The sequence below is a fragment of the Gorilla gorilla genome, chromosome 15 (assembly GCF_029281585.2).
Source record: "Gorilla gorilla gorilla isolate KB3781 chromosome 15, NHGRI_mGorGor1-v2.1_pri, whole genome shotgun sequence".
NCBI classification, from domain to species: Eukaryota; Metazoa; Chordata; class Mammalia; order Primates; family Hominidae; genus Gorilla; species Gorilla gorilla.
Window position 1 is genome coordinate 27,259,504 of NC_073239.2, and position 13,055 is coordinate 27,272,558.

At 33.5% G+C, this 13,055-nt stretch overlaps 1 long non-coding RNA gene across 1 annotated transcript in view; it reads left to right on the plus strand.

The window, feature by feature from the left end:
• The first annotated feature begins 1,041 nt into the window (after positions 1-1,041).
• Positions 1,042-13,055, plus strand: part of LOC129526635 (uncharacterized) — a 34,956-nt gene continuing 22,942 nt past the window's right edge. The window contains exon 1 of the long non-coding RNA XR_008671326.1: positions 1,042-1,232. This is a non-coding gene — a long non-coding RNA (uncharacterized lncRNA). The remainder of the gene's footprint in view (positions 1,233-13,055) is intronic.

A 13,055-nucleotide genomic window follows, 5' to 3' on the forward strand; every position in this document is an offset into this window, starting at 1 on the left:
ATACTCTAGATCTCTTATTTTAGAAATTATATTTTCCATGATCTGAAAGAATTAGATATTTGAACCAATTAAGTTCTAAAATTAATCTGTTTGTTTCAGACTTGTTTTGCTGGGGAATTTGCTATAAATCAATGTTTGCTGTCACTGAAGTTTAGGGCATCTTTCAATATTCATTTTAAAAATATCTCCTTCCACATGGTTAAGAAATTATTATGACTTTGATATTACATCTATGCAATCATTTTGCAGTATGTGTAGCTGGAGAAAGGCTTACAGAAATAATATAGTTTGCCTTTCAATATCTCAAAATCATGTTTTTAGTTTCTAGCACAGGTTTTTAGGCACACACACACACACACACACACACTGCATTGCCTTTAGCTCAATGAGAAACACTTTGAATATATTTAACCTGAAATATTTTTTTCAGTCCCGGGGATACTGTTTTTTGAACTAATTTTATCACCTGTACAAAAGATTTATGTAAATATTATCACTAAGAAAGTCTAAGAAGCAAAAAGAATAAATGTATAATTAAATTAATGACTGATTGTATGCATAAGGACGAGTTTATATTCATTATTTTCTTCACCGTGACCACATTTCTCTTTTTCCTGTTCTCCTATTTATCTGCGTTTCTTCAGACATGACACTTGACTAGCCTTCTGCAACTAAAATAAGCTAAAATGTGGAAGGAGGTAATTGTTGGGTAAAACATGGCACTGTTAACGATGTTGATTCTCTGGCTTCAGAGATCTTCGGGATTTTTCATATGGTAAATTTCTGATGCTCCACCTCAAAGATTTGAAGCCTGATCTCTTCGTTCTATACCCAAGAAAAGGAAGCCACTGTACAATAGACTGAGTATTCTGGAGCAAAAGGTCATCCAACGTTATAAAAGCTTGCCTGGGACCAAAGCATGGAAAGGAAATCCTCCTCCCAGGCAGTGTTAAGTTGTCTGTTCCCTTCTTGGCATGTATGCACAACTTCTTTAACACTAAGGAGATTTATTCATGGGTACTGAGGGAGGAAGGGGCTTTATAAAGTGAAATGGGGCCTTGAAATTTCTCAAGGATGCCCTAAAACAGACAAGGAACAAGTCTGTTCCAAATGGTAAGATGGAGCAGGATAGTAATGATGTAACAGTGTAATTTTTTATTTACAGATATAAAACATCAGATGAAATACATCATAATTTTCATAGTTATTTAAGTGTGAAAGGCACATAATTGGTAAGTTAAGTTATTTCACGATCTTTTAAGTGGCAGTGTTGGGCAATGGGAAAACAAATAGGTTATTTCTGTTTTTTTCAATAACATGCAATACAAATTTGAGCAAGTCATTTAATTAGGGCTTTGTATTGCCTCTTTAGCAGAAATTCATAGCATCCATTTGATTATATTTCAGGTCTTTTGGGATACTAGTATTGGATGTTTCTGTGTCACAGCTATAGTTGTCAAAAGTGCCTACATGGGTACAAGACAAACGATATTCCAACACTGTTGACATAACAAGTGATGCAAGATTATTGCTGATACCTGATTTTTTTCATTGTTATTTGAGCTCTTATTCCCCAAGAGGATATATTATATTTACTATGATGGTTTCATTCATTTGCTCATTTGTTCACTCAAAAATAATACTGAGTATTGACTAAAGGGCATGTCTATCTTGTCTGTCAGTAATTCAGAAACCACTAAGATATAGTTTCAAAACTTCAAAATACTGATCATCTGGTGAATGAGGATGTAAAACAAAGGCAACAACACAACCCAGCCAGTGCTATGATAAAAATGTGCCAAAATTTTTATGGGAAGTTGGAGGAGTTTCTCCTAACTTGCCTCAGAGAGGCTAGAAGATTCATACAGGAGGTGATTGCTGAACTAGATTGACGATAAAGATGGGACCACTTCCAACTCTTGTCAGTAGACTGAAGATTGCCACAGGAAGGCTCAAAGTTAATGTTTTTTAGAAGGTCTTTGGCTTTAACACTTTCCATGGCTTCAAAAATATACATTATCGTAAAGCTCTGCTTCTATCATTTTGTTTTGGTATTGGCTTGCTTTCTTGTCTCTTTTACATTACATAGAAAGGGAGGGGAAAAACAATAAGTACTAAATGTAGGTGTATGGTTAATATCATGACTACTTTCCACTCATTCAATACCTCCATTTAAAAAATAATATATCTCCATGTGTATGTGTATGAAAAGTAAATATATGTAAATTATTATGATATTTTTCTGAGATAACAGGAAAAATAATGGAATATTAATAAGCCCAAGCAGAGAAATCTATACTCAAATTATTTTAAATAGTTGAGTAATTCTAGGGCTATCCAAGAACAGTTAAATACTCAAATTTTTTTTTCCCATTATACAATGTATTAGAAGGATTCTTTTTCTAGTAGGTGTGAAAAAGAAGCAGGTAGCAGGAGAGCTTGGTACACAGAACATATTTGAAACAAAATCAGAATTTAATGATCTAAGTCAGTGATTATCAAACTATAATGTGTTTAAGAACTACCTGAAGAACTTGTTAAAGCAGTAGGCCTGGGGTAGGACCGATTAGTTTTCATTTTTTACAGACCCATAGATGATGCTGATGCTGTTGGTTTAGAATCACACTTGGGGAATCACTTATCTAGACAAGTGCTTCTGATATTTAATCTGTACAAATCCCCCCAATCTTGTTATATTGAAGATACTGATTCCATAGGCCTCAGGTGGGTGGGAGTATTTGCATTTCAAACAAGCTCAAAGGTGATGCTTATGCTACTCTCCGCAGACCCATTGCGGGAAGCAAGGATTTAGATGATCCCCTATTATAAGCCCAAGTCATATTGCATGGTTTGGTGATTTCAGAAAATAATAGGTTCAAATAAGCCTTCGAGTTTATTTCCTGGCCAAATAAGACTGTATCCTTACCAACAAGATCGCTGTTTCTTGTATACAGTATGAATATATATTATCACCCCCTTGAGAGAAGCATTTACTGAGCTCCTGTTTCCTGTATGAAATGACTGCCCTAGTTACTAATTAAGTAAAAAGTGGATTTCTTCTTTTACTTAGCTTCCATAACTATTCTGAAGCTTTAGAAATGAAACACTACCCAGACTGGTCATTTATTAAGTTTATTATGTTTTCTTGATTCTAATAAATTGTATATAAGTACAGATGGCAAAAAAGGACTGTTCTAATATCTCAACTCAAACAAAGAAGCATTTTCAAAATACCATATTAGGCAAGGATCATTATCTAACCCCCTTATTTAAAATTTTTATTTAGACAAAGTCTATTCATATAAAGCAAAAAGTTGAACTAAATCTCGTCAAATGAGCTGGAAAATATACTTAATTTTGATGAGATAACAGTACCTGGTGGATTATATGGGTGTGGGTGTGAAGGAGCCTTACTAATAAGTGTTGGCTGTCTTCAACCCACATTTTCTCAGTAATTGATAATTCTCCATTTCTTCTCTGCTATGTAAACCTTTTAAAAAATAGAACAGTGAAATAATGATAATGATAATACATTAAGAAATTTGAAGTAGAACTTTCTAACAGAGCATTCAAATAAAAAATTACAAGTAATAGAATCTGTAGTATACATTTTGGCCAACTTTGAATTGTTTGAAGAACCGTGGGGATGCATACTTTCTTTTTTCTCTTATGATGCTCCCATTCACAAATTTTCAAGTCATATGATACTGTTAAATTCTGTAATTCAGTTACTTGAAATGATGTTTGCATAGTTAGCAGTAAATATTTCTATTCTGCTTATTTATGTATTTATTTATTTGGCTGGACTGGAACAAATGATATGAGTTAACTGATATGAGTATTTGTTAATGCAAATACCAAAGCCCTTAGCCATATTATTGTAAAACTATTTTAAAGTATCATAATGATTTTAAGATTTATTTTTGCCTGGGGTATGTGGCTTTTTATATGATCATTTATGAGGATAAATGATTATAATAATAATTTGTAATTAAGTACTTTGTCATTTCTACTCCTTTTCCCATTTCCAAAGGGTATTGATTGAACTCATCAAATTGAACTATTACAAAAAAAAAAAAAAGTTTTACTTGCAGGATGTTTGACTTCTTAAAAACCACCATACTTGTGTCTTTTGGTAGTATCTATCTTAAAAAAGGTGCAAACAATGCGATCTCATAATGTAGATATTTGGGCTAGAGAAGCAGAGGTTCTTAAACCTTTTTGGAAATACAATTCTTTATAAACGCTGTGGTCCTTCTTTACAGAAAATGTTTATGAAGTACACACAAAGAAATTTTGCAAAAAAAGTAATGTCTATTCACGATCTTCTTGAAGGAAGATTCAGTAACTCTAGTCTTGATAATTGAGGTAACGTTAACCAAAATGCCATCTTTTTCCTTCTTTCTTATATAGACGTTGAAACCAGATGGATCAATAGACTGTTTTTCTAAATACATCATTTTGTTTTTATTGTGTAAACCTTTCCTTACAAATAAGCCTTTAGACTGATTTGTAACATGGAAGTAAGTGGACATCTGGCTTCTCTGAAAAATATGATTCACTCATTTGCATTTTTAAATTCCATTCATTCCATTTTTAAATTTTTCACTTGTCCTCTTTGCTCTTTCTAAAAGCAACTCTTCTCAACTCTTTTCAATTTCAAATACCTAAAGAGTTTACATTTCTTATAATTCAGAACATCACTTTTTAAAAATTTTTATATGAAAATCAATATTCAAGATCCACAGCATGAGGAAAACCCTGATATGTAGGTGAGTGAGAAGCTATTTTAACTGCAAAAAGAATTTGGGTGACAAAAATCAATTTACCCCTAGTTATTTCTCATATGTTGGTCTTGGTTGACTTGGAAATATCTTTCAAAGGTCATTTTTAAAATTTCAGGGGCAAGATACTAATAAGTAATTCATTCCTTCTTCAGGTTGGTTATGAGATTCCTTCAAAAAGTATTTTGAGTATATAAAGGTATTTCTATGATCAATGATATGCTTGAAATAAATTCTGGGATGAAAGACTATAGTGCTGTTTGATTGTTCATGTTTATTATTTACAGTAATAGATTTTGTGAGTAAAAGTTGAAGATCTAAGAACTTAAAATCTGGAAGATTTATTCATTCATTTCAAGGTCTCATCCTTCTTTATAGTAGCAAAACAGAATTTGTGATGATTTCCACAACATTGAACTATCATAATAACCAAGAACAGAATGACTTGGAAATTCCATTCAAATTTTAGATAAGGCTTCTCAGAGAGTATTTTATTTCTCATCTTAAAATAATAGGCGCATGTGGAATCCTAATTAAACACATCTAATATCTTTGAATATTTTCCTCTAATCAACCACCAGTCATATCCCAGAAAGGTGCAAGCATGTGTATGTGTGTGTATGTGTGTGTGTGTATGTGTATGTGTAAATATATCCTCCAGTTGAGTGAAATAGTTGGTAGAGCCAAAACTAGATGGACCACCATGATAGGCAAAGATGAGAGAATGAGAGAAGTTAGTTCACCATGGTCTTCAGATGTGAAATTTGGACTGAATTCTGAAAGTATAGCAGAAGATTATGCTTTTCTTAGAATATCAGTAACATTAGTCTTAAGATTTTCTTAGGGGATGTGCAGCATGGATGGTAGGGATGTATAGAAGTAAAACAAACCAAGAAGACCGAGTGGTCAAAGTTCTCAAGCTCTGAGCTTGCATGATCTCATTTGTAATTCCTGTCTCACAACTGATATTCTTGTTAATATCATACAATTTAGAAAATACTAGGATGAACACATTGGACTTAAAATTAGGAAAAGTAAGTTCGATTCCACTTCCCAGCCTAGATTTCATGACAGCCATTACATTGAACTGAATCTCATTTCGTTAATGGAAATGTGATTTAATTTAGATTTAGATTTAATAGAGCCCCATGTTGCTCTATTCCCTCCCCAATTTTGGTGCCTAAAATTGGGGAGAAATAGATGATTGTATTAATGATGTGGTTCATAGATATGTTAGAAAATGAGAATTCCCCTTATTGAAGTCAAGGAATTATAAGCCTTTTAAAGAAAGCCTGTAGAATTTCATAAGATAGAATTATAGATTTGGATCACTCCTAGAACCAACTACCCTTTAGAGAAGTCAATTCTTAGTCTACTGTAGCATAATCAGAGAGAATACATCAGTCTCTTGAGATAAGGCAAATTGGTGCCATTAATCCTTTCAGAAATGCCCCAGCTCTTCTGTTCTGGGGAGGATGAGGTTACCATCATCAGAACACCCCTATATTTTTGAAAAATTGTTACCAGTTTTGCACACATTGCATGGCAGTCCAGTATGAATGTAACAATCTTCAGTTCCTTAAGAACAAGTAGTTCACTTCTCTTTCTCGCTGATGTAGCTATAAGAATTCTGCATCAGGAGGCAGGTCATATCCTCTCTCTTTAGAAAAAAAAATTAGTTACTCTCCTAGTAAAGCTATGGATGTAAGTATGTAAGGTGTTGAATGCTGATTAGCACGTCATTCGGGCTTTCCACTTGATGTAATTAGGAGAAATGAAGGAGCCCTGAAAAACAGCTCTGGAGAGAAATGTGAACAGCTGTCCAAAGCATTTTGTGTTTCAAACAAATATTCATAGAATTCTTCACTGAAGGAGATGCTAGAAACTAGTCTCTGGGCAAGACTAGATGAGTCTGTGTTTAGCAGATTAGGTCAAAGCAGAAATTATGTGTATGAGTTGGTAAGGCCATAAAAACAAGTGCAGAATCAATCAATCACCCTCTTTTTAGTAAAAATCCAAATGGGTTTTGGTGGTGGTTTTGGTTCATTCTGTCTTGCCTTGTGAGACGGATAATATCTTTCTCTATTCATTTCATAAGCATGTGGCAAGGACACAGTAAAAGACAATTACAGTTATGCATCACATAAAGACATTTCAGCCAATGATGGACCACATATATAACAGTGGTCCCAAAAGATTATAATATCAAATGTTTACTGTACCAAAATGTTTAGATACACACATACTTACTACTGTGTTACAGTTGCCTATGGTATTCAGTACAGTAACATGCTGTACAGGCTTGTAGTTTAGGAGCAACACTCTATGGCATATAGTCCAGGTGAGTCGTAGGCTATACCATCCAGGTTTCTGTGAGTACACACTATGATGTTCCTGTAACAATGAAATTGCCTAATGATGCAGTTCTCCGACCGTATGTCTGTCACTAGATGACACATGACTGTTCTCAATAAAACAACTTAGAGATTTAAGGGGAAAAAAGTACAACCATATAAAAATTAAGACATGTAAGCGTTCTATTGTGGTTTATAGTGGCTTTCACTTGAAGTTATTATTGTGGTGGTATATATGAACTGATGTCCTTAACCTCTCTTTACCATAAGTAAAATTGAAGACTAAAGTCTCCATGAAGCCAATATAGAACTTAAAATTATGGGACAATATCTTTACTGGTATAGCAGGTCAGTGAAAAGAGGAAAAGATGAAGCTAAAACTTTTCTTCTGAACTATATTTTCATCAGCCCTGCAGTTTGTGTTAAGTAAATTTTTTGTTGAAATAAAACATTAAAGCCTGGGCGCAGTAGCTTACACCTGTAATCCCAACACTTTGGGAAGCTGAGGCAGGTGAATCACGAGGTCAAGAGATCAAGACCATCCTGGCCAACATAGTGAAATCCCGTCTCTACTGAAAAACAAAAATTAGTCGGGCACGGTGGTGCATGCCTGTAGTCCTAGCTACTTGGGAGGCTGAGGCAGGAATCACTGGAACCCAGGAGGTGGAGGTTGCAGTGAGCCGAGATCATGCCATTGCACTCCAGCCTGGGCGATAAGTGTGACTCTGTCTCAAAAAAAAAAAAAAGAAAAGAAAAGAAAAAGAAAGAAATAAGACATTAAAAATGCACAAATGAAAGTGTACGTATTATTAAATACTTTTAAAAAGGGAACATATCTGTGTAATACTCAGTAAGTTCAAGAAATAGAACATTATTAGCATATAAGAACCTCCCCTTTCTCACATTTTGTCATTACCCCCTCCAAAAGAAATTGTTGTCTTGATTCTTTTATCTTTCAATTAGTTTTATGTTGCTGACCTTTATATAAGTAGTAACGTATCATATGCGCTTTGTTGTACCTATATTGTGTTGTGTAATTGCAGTTCATTCCTTTTCATTGCAGTAGAATATTTCATCACATAAATATACTAAAATTCATTAATCCCGACTTTTGATAGACATGGGTTGTCTTTAATTGTTGGCTGCTGTTAATCTTCTTCATGTGATTTGGGCACACAAGTACACATTTTTGTTGAACATACCTAGGAGTGGAAATGCTGTGTAATAAGGTGTATGTTTGTTCAACTGTGGTAGATTAGATCAAATAATTTTCTGAAGCAGTTGTACTTTTTAATGCTTGTACCAGCAACGTCTGATGTTGCTCTATATCCTCATCAGGGTTTGGTGTTATCATTCTCTTCAATTTTATCCATTTTGGTGGATATATAGTGATATTTCACTGTAATTTTAATTTGCACCCCTTTGGCAACTAATAAAGTTTGACCACTTTACCTACACTTACTGGCCATGGATATTACCTTTTGTGAAATATCTGATCAACTCCGTTGCTCGTTTCTTTTTTGAGTTGTCTTTTTTCTTCTGGTGGTGTAGTAGTTGGTATATTCTGGATATGTGTTCTTTTGAAACATGTGCCTTGCAAACATCTCTTTCCAGTCTATGGTTTGCTTTTTTTTTTGACTTTCTTAATGATGTCTTTGGATGAATATAATCTCCTAATTTTAATGTGGTCTTCCTTAATGGTTAGTGCATTTTGTGTACTGTTAAAAATAGCTTTACTTATCCAAGAGCATAACAATATATTCTTATTTTTTGGAAATGTATTTTTACCATTCATTTTTATGTCTACAAAGCACCTGAATTGATTTCTGTGTATGCTGAAAGGTAAGGTCCTTTATATATTTTTTCTTTTTGTATAACCAATTTGCTCAGAAGTATTTATAGAGAAGAAAATTCTTTCAATATTCTAGTGCAGTTTCACTTTTGTCATAAAGCAAGAGACTACATATTTGTGCAGATTTGTCTTTAGGTTCTCCTTGTGTACACTGTCTCCTTTCTCTGTGTATACACTGTCTTAATTACTATATATTTTATTAAGTCTTGATTTCCAGGGTTATATCTCTGTTGAATTTGTTCTTCTTCAAGATGATCTTGGTTATTCTTATCCCTTTACATTTCCATATGGATTTTAAAATTATCTTGTGGATTTCCATATTTAAAAATATCTGCTAGAATTTTGATTGAATCTATATATCATTTTTGAAAGAAATGCTATCTTTTCAGCATTGTATTCTGTTCAGAAACATGGTAAATCCTTTCATTTGTAGTTTTTATAGTCTTTAATTTCTCTCAGTAATTTTTTTTGATTTTACCTGTGCAGATCTTATGCATATTTTATTAGATTTTTTTCTTTTGGTATTTGCTTTCTTTGGATGCTGTTGCAAATTGTATGTATATTTTTATAATTTCATTTTCTAATTGTCTGTTAGTGGTATTTAAAAGTACAATTGATTTTTAAATATTGACTATTCCTTCAGTTCTCTTGCTAAATTTATTTATAAATATTAATTGGTTTACTGTAGAAGCCTTTGAGTTTTATACATATAGAGTTACATCATCTGCCAATAATGTCGTTTTTTCTTTTGTTTTCTAATCCTTATATCTTCCAGTTATTTTTCTTGCTTAACTCTCGCTAGATATTGAACTGAAGAGGCATTAATGGACATCTTTGTCTTGTTCCAACCTCATGGAGAAAAGTTTCTGTGTTTATGTATGATACTAATTATGAGTTTTATGTAGATACCTGTTAATATCTGTATATATTATTAGGAAATTTTATTCTATTTCTAGAAGTGCATTGATTAATTTTCGAACATCTGTGGATTTTCTACTTAAAAAATTGAGTTTCTAATCAACAGCAGTAAGATCAGAGAATGCACTATGATTTTAATTCTCAGAAATGTGTTGAACCTATAACAACATTGAATAAAACATGATCTGTTTTAGCATACATTCCACATGCACTTGAAAGAATACCTATCACCTTTGAACACAATGTTTTAAATAAGTCAGTTACATCGTGAGTGTTTATTTTCTTGCTAAAATCATCTGTACCCTTACTGATATTTTGTCCATTTATCATTTCTTAGAGAGATATGTAAAAATTTTCCACTGTGATTGTTGATTTTTTCATTTTCTTTCTATTTCTGTCAATTTCTTTTGTTTCATATGCTTGAAGCAATGTCATTAGATAGGTAGATGTATAAATTTTAAACTACTGTATTTTTCTCAGGTACTAACCCTTTTATCATTAAAATATGCTCTTTGTCTTTAATAAAATTAGGTTGCCTGAATGTTTACCTTGTTTGGTATCATTGTAGCAACATCAGTTTTATTTTGATTCATATTTTTGAGTTGTTTTTCCATCCTTTACTTTCATCCGCTCTGTGGTATTTAAGGGCATATGTGTTTGTGTGTGTGTGTTTTAATAGCATAAAGTAGAGCTTTTAAAAATAATCTCACATCTTTGTTTTTACAATGTTGTATTTAGTCCATTTATATTTAATGTAACTGCTGATACATTTGAATTTATATTTACCATACTACAATTAATTTTCTATTGCATTAACTTACTTTGTTTCTGTTGTTTCCTTGTTTCACACTAATTAAATTTTTCACGAATCCACTCTCATATTTGGCTAGTTTAGTAATTATACTTCACATATTTTTATTGATTTCCCAAGAGATTGCAACTCATACTCTTATTTAAGATAATCTATTTTATTTTTGTGTGTATGTTTTTGTTTTTGTTTGTTTGTTTGTTTTTCCTGAGACAGGGTCTCTGTCAGCCAGGCTGAAGTGCAGTGGCATGATCATACTCTTGGGCTCAGACTCTTGGGCTCAAGTGATCCTCCCACCTTAACCTCCCGAGTAGCTGGCATTACAGTTTCGAGCCACCATGCCCAGCTAATTTTTTTTTTGGAAATGGGGTCTTGCTATGTTGCCCAGGCTGGTATCAAATTTTGGTCTCAAGTGATCCTCCAACTTCAGTCTCCCAAGTAGCTGGAGCTACAGGTACATGCTGCTGGGCCAAGCCCAGAGCATCTATCTTAAATTTGCACTCTTAATAATTTCCAGAAAATACAAAACCCATAAAACACTTTATCTTATTTACCCATTTCTTGATTTTTGTATTCATATTGTCATGCATTTTAATTCTAGCTGTATTTGTTTATTTTTATTTATTTATTTTTTTGAGACGGAGTCTTGCTCTGTCACCCAGGCTGGAGTGCAGCGGCGCGATCTCAGCTCCCTGCAACCTCCGCCTCCTGGGTTCAAGCAGTTCTTTTGCCTCAGCCTCCCAAGTCATTGGGACTACAGGCGCAAGCCACCACGCCCTGCTAATTTTTGTATTTTTAGTAGAGATGGGGTTTCACCATGTTGGGCAGGCTGGTCTCGAACTCCTGACCTCAGGTGATCCACCCGCCTCGGCCTCCCAAAGTGCTGGGATTACAGGCATGAGCTACTGTGCCCGACCAATTCTAGCTGTATTTTAAACCACAAAGTACTTTATTTCTTTTTGTAGGTATTATGTATTTTCAGATATACATGCATATTTACCATTTCCATTGATCTTCACTTCTCTCTGCATTTTTCTATTTGCTTCTGGGTTCTTTTTCATTTTGCTCAAAGAAATACTTTACTATTTTCTTTATTTTGTGTCTACTGCTAATAATTAATCTTAGTTTTTATATTCTTTCATTTTTGGAGGACATATTATCTGAGTCTAAAATTCTACTTTAGTAGGGATTTTTTTCCCCTTTAAGCACTTTAAAGATATGGCCTTACCTCCTGGTTTCTATTGTCCCTTCCACTTCTTTGAAAGAAATGGTATTTTCACCCTCTGGACACTCTTAAGGTTTTTCTCCTTGTCCATACATTTTGCTAGTTTTATGCAGAAGTATCTCATTGTGATTTTCTTTGTATAGTTTTCTTTATATTTATTCTACTTCAGGTACACAGGATGTTCTGAATTTGTGCTTGCAGTTTTTCTTCAGCATTGAGAAATTCTTGGTAAAAGTCTCTGCGATATTGCATTTGCCACATTCTCCCTCTGCTCTCTTTCCAGCACTCAAGTTAACATACATGATAGACCTTTCTATCATGACCCACATATGTCTTATGCTCTTTTCTGTACTTTTCCATTCATTTCCATTCTGTACATTTCCATCCATTCACATCAGTCTCAATATTTTCTACTGAGCTACCTTCCAGTGTTGTAATCCCTATTTTAGCTCTTTCCAAACTACTGTTAAGCTTATCTTTTAACATATGAGTTTAAGTGACTATATTTTTATATTTATATTTTTTATCTGATTTTGTTTAGGTTTCATTTGTGGGGCAAATTTCTCTGTCATCTTTCATTTCTTGAAGCTATTGATTAATTTATCTTAAATTATGTGTCTGTTATCTCTAATATTTGTGTCACCTGTGGGTTTGTTTCTATTGTCTGCTTGTTCTTTCGAGACTCCTTCTTCAACAAGACTCTACTGTCCTTTTTTTTTTCATTGAATCATAGACATTTTGTTTGATTGTAAGAACCAATCTGTTATCTCATTCCAGAGAAGATTCATTTCCTTCTCTGACAGGGAGCAAAAGAATGGGACATATCAATCTAATGATGAATTGAGCTGACTGTAGATGGTTTTCTGCCTTCGTAAGTCTTAGTATTCCTCTTTCCAAGGGTATAGCTTTCTAGATATCCTAGTTGAGAGTTCTCACAGGATCATGAGAATGCCAAGTATTCAGTCCTGATATATATGTAATTTTTTTTTCCTGAATGCCTCTTAGACTATTGTTCAATGCAGCTTAATTAGTTAGTATCTTCCTTGAAGAGTGGAGTGGTACAAATCCTGATTCTTTTTCTTTGGATTCTAGGTCTTTCAAATTCCTATCTTTT